This window comes from Haemaphysalis longicornis, unplaced genomic scaffold (genome assembly GCF_048455015.1).
Source record: "Haemaphysalis longicornis isolate Haplotype H1 unplaced genomic scaffold, Haemaphysalis longicornis Haplotype H1 scaffold_12, whole genome shotgun sequence".
Lineage (NCBI taxonomy): Eukaryota > Metazoa > Arthropoda > Arachnida > Ixodida > Ixodidae > Haemaphysalis > Haemaphysalis longicornis.
In genome coordinates, this window is record NW_027526225.1 from 84,757,312 (window position 1) to 84,761,495 (window position 4,184).

General features: G+C 54.0%; 1 non-coding gene across 1 annotated transcript; it reads right to left on the reverse strand.

Moving 5' to 3' along the window:
* Positions 1 to 322: 322 nt before the first annotated feature.
* LOC144163428 (U1 spliceosomal RNA) lies at positions 323 to 487 on the reverse strand. The gene has a single exon (XR_013320931.1). It is a non-coding gene; the product is annotated as a U1 spliceosomal RNA (small nuclear RNA).
* Between the last annotated feature and the right edge of the window lie 3,697 nt (positions 488 to 4,184).

The following is a 4,184-nucleotide window of genomic DNA, read 5'->3' on the forward strand; positions in this document are numbered from 1 at the left end:
TGCATGCTTTCGCGCATTCGCCTGTGGGAGCGTTATCAGGCCTGATTAAAGAAAGGCCGATTCATGGCTGGGCTTAGCAGAACCGGCGCAGCACGTGGCCGAGTGTAATTCATAAGTCTTTCAACTAACGTGGAATGAAGCGTCAGTGCCACGTGCTTCTTGGCGCCGCCAAAAGGTTACGGTGGCGCGGCTTTTCCCGGGCCCACAAGTCTGTAACAACACATACATTGAAACACGACGCCACCTTGCGTGAGGCATAGATTGCCGGAAGTGTAGTTCCAACCGTAAGCGTGTCATTCTCACTTTGGGTTTGCACAGGGAAGGGGGGAGAGCGCGCACGCAGTCCCCCCACTACCAAAAATTGCATGCCCCATCTACCCCAGTTTGGGGAAGTGGCGGGGGTCAACACAAGCGGAGTGCAATGCACGTGCCTCGCCCTGGGAGTGCGCCCGTCCGGATCAGCGCAACTCCGACATTAGGTAAGTATGCCTTCCGTTGACTACGTTTTTGAGGCCCCCAGACGGAGCCCATATGAGTGCGCCAGTGACTTTAGTGGCAATAAGCGCAATTAGCACTCGTTAAAACTGATTTCTAGCCTTCACACGACGTTTCTCCTGCATTATGTGTGTCGTTACGCTACCTTTTTAATAAAAAAATTCTTAAACAAAGATAACCACTACAAGAAGGAAAAAGATTACAGGTGGAGCAGACAATGCGGCAATGCAGTCACGAGCAGACGCTCTCTTGGCGGCGCAATTCTTGTGCGCGTTCTTTTAAATGCAGAGCATTTCCTAGGCTCGCATCTTCCTGCGTCGGACGGTGTCAACAGCTCGGCGTCCGCAGCAGGTGCGCTTCTCCTCCTTCCCTCCTCTCTCTCAACAGCAGCTGGCGCGCGCATGCGTCGTAGTCAGCCCGTTCGCTCCGTCGCGGTCTCGGCGTAACAGGTGCGTGATAGCAGCGTGGTGGGGCGTGGAAGGGCGCGCGCTGCTTGCGCATGCGCGCTCCCCCCCCCCCCCCCCCCCCGTACTGCTCTCCCTCTACTGCGCGCGCTGCAAATATAAAGCGTCTAGCGGTCGCTCGTGCTTCAGTCACTGCGTTGCTCCTTCCTTCCTTGGTTGACGCTCGCCCCCACGTTTACTCGTGTCTGCTACTCCAGCATCACAGAAGAAGCGATGGAAGCAACACTGCCTTCAACCAGTACTGAGGCCCCAATGCTCTGCATTTACTCGTGTTCCCCTCGCGGGAAGGCGCGGAAATTTTTTGTAGACAGCACTTTTTTTTTAATTCGCATATTTGCCATGCGGCATATAAAGAAAAGATAAGTAGGTTTGATGTTATATAGGGGAACATAAAATTGCGCGAGTGAGGCATTTCGCATGTCCTTGCTCAAACGTCGAAGAGAAAGAGAGTAGACATGTTTGTTGCAGAAATCAATGGGGAGGCGTCCTCAGTCAAATGCGTCTTGAACTCTTCCAGCCTCAACAGCCCTCAATACAAGCAGGTGCCAATCATTGAAGTCGTATACAGCACTCACTCCCAAAGTTAGTATACGAATGCTAGGGATTGCGCGAACGTAGTGGGGTCATGAATGTAGCTGGATGCATCGAGCTGTGGTCTTCCACGAGTTTCGAGCTCTGCTACTGCTTCGGAGGACCTCGGTTCGAATCCCAAGAAGAACAAAAAGTACTCCATTTCCTGTTAAACCAGTTTGTTCCTTTGTTTAGAGCAGCCTTCCGGAGTAATGTGCCGTGATTCAGAGCATTCATTGACCGGGTTTTACTGTTTTGTTTTGTTTTAAATGCAGAGCATTTCAGTAACTCACGATGTCACCCACGTTGACATCCGTAGTCCGCATCGCTCCCCGTACACTATATAAAGAAATAATACTTACTGCCGCCAGGTTTCGATCCCACGACTCTGCGGGCGGAACGCAAGGTACATGGTGCTCCACCCACTGCGCCACAAAGCCGACACAGACTGGAAGGTTACGAACGCGCCTTATATCCTTGAGTCATTCAACCGTCGGCCACAGGTGCGCCCTCTCCCCCGCGTCCTCCTCGCCTTCTCTCCGCTCGCAACGCCCTTTCTCGCCGTGTTCGGTTCAGGCGCACAACAGGTGGGGACGTGCGCAACACCCTCTCTCGCCGCGTTGGGTTCGCGCTGAGCAACAGTGGGTTCGCGCGCAAGAACAGGTGGGGGCGCTCGCATCGCGCTCTCTCGCCGCGGTCGGTTCGCGCTTAAACCACATATGTCGTTCGGGCGCGCTCCGGTCGCTAACATCTGTGGCGTGATCGTGACGTCAACATCACGCGTTCGTGTGGTGGCGCGATTTCGGCGCTATAACACTCTTTCGCGAGGGGCATTGGATTGGATTCGATTTGATTGGCTTTGGATTGGCTTGGATTGGCTTGGCTTGGATTGGTTTGGATTTGGATTGGATTGGATTAAAGTGGATTGTGTTGAATTGCGTTGCGTCATAGCCGCGCCACGTTGCGTCAAAGCCGCGGCAGGGGGTTCACGGCACGTTTCACCATCGACTTCATCGACAATGTCTACGCTGGAAGACAACAATTACAACAACAACCAATACGTAATCCATACGACTTGCAGGCGCGCCCCCCGCGGAAATGCTCTGCATTTGATCGTGCCCCTCGCGAGGGGGATGTTCACTTTGATTTTTGTCAATTGATCGCAGCAATATAAAAATGCTCGAAAGTACAACTGTCATAGACTTGGTGATGTTGGATCTGAATTAAATTTCTTATACATATTTTGCCTCATCGCTGGGAGATTTTTAGACATGTTGATGGAGTCCTTAAAATGTGTACATTAGAACTGCAGTGAAGATGCACGTAAAAGAACAGTTCAACGGACTGTGTTCTCAATGATGTTTTATGATCATCATTGTTAGAGTAATAAAGAAATGGCACTCTGCAGGTGGCCGCTGCAAAGTGCCGGAAGAAGAGCTGATCTTGCGAACTGAACAGGCAACGCAGGCCAAGTTAGCTGCACTCACCAGTGGTGGCCGTCCCTGGTGTCACATTCCGCCAGAATAAGCCAGCTATGAGGAAGGGACGTTGGCTGGCGCATGATTGAACCCGTTGCCAGTTGTCCTCAGTGCCCAAAGGTTCTCCCTCCAATGACAGGAATACGGCCCCTGCAGGAGAGGGACGAGGGATTCCCCACAGGTCGAAGCTCATGCATCGAAACTCGTTATTCTGCCATGTTCTCAGTCCACCAAGCGGTGTGCCTCCCCACAGCTCCTCCCGTTCGAGTCTGCGGGGTACCCGTTGGCACTAGCGGTTTCCCGCTGTGCCACTCAGCCATCTGCCCGGATGGCCAGGTGCGCAAACGCCCCCGACCGTCCTTAAGGGAAAGGAGCTGTTCGGAGACACATCCCAGCTCCGATGTACAAGCTCCCCCGCCCTCTCTATTCAGGAGAAGCAAGCGCTCTACAGGAGCTGTATACCACGCCAAAGGCTAGCAGGCAGCCTATGGACACAAGGCACAACAACGCACCGAGGTGCCATTTACACACTCAGCCTTCTTCCCCAGCTCGTCTAGCTCAATTCCAGGGGACGGCGCCTGCAACACTTCCGGTGGCGACCATCACTGGAAGGCAGCTGCAAAGGCCCCGCTCTCCTGCACAAATCGACAAGACCAGCTCTCCTCCCAGGAAGCACCGCATTAGGGGACTTCTGCCCGAGAAGCCACTCAGAGGACCTGCCCAAGAGTGGCCAAGCGGGACTTTTGCCCGGAGTGCCACGCAGAGGACCTGCCCATGCGCGGCACCGCGGGACTTCTGCCTGAAGCTCCATCCAGAGGACCTGCCCAAGGACGGAACAACAGGACTTGCGCCCAAGACACTGCTCAGAGGACTTGCCCAAGAGCGGCGTAGTGGGACTTTTGCCCGAACGCCAGCCAGAGGACTTCCCAAGGCCAGCGAAGCGGGACTTTTGCCCCTAATGCGAGCAGTTCAGAGGACCAGCCCAAGAACTGCCCGGTGATTCCATAGTTACCTATGATGTTAGGTACGTTATAAACTTTTCGCGAATGTTGTGGCGGAGCACCCGGTGGCTACACTACCACTGCCATCATGGTCCTTATCACCAGTGCACTCAGCCACAACACCCGAAGGACTGGCGGCATTTTAGGAAGCGCAGCCGCGTAGAGAGAGACAATAG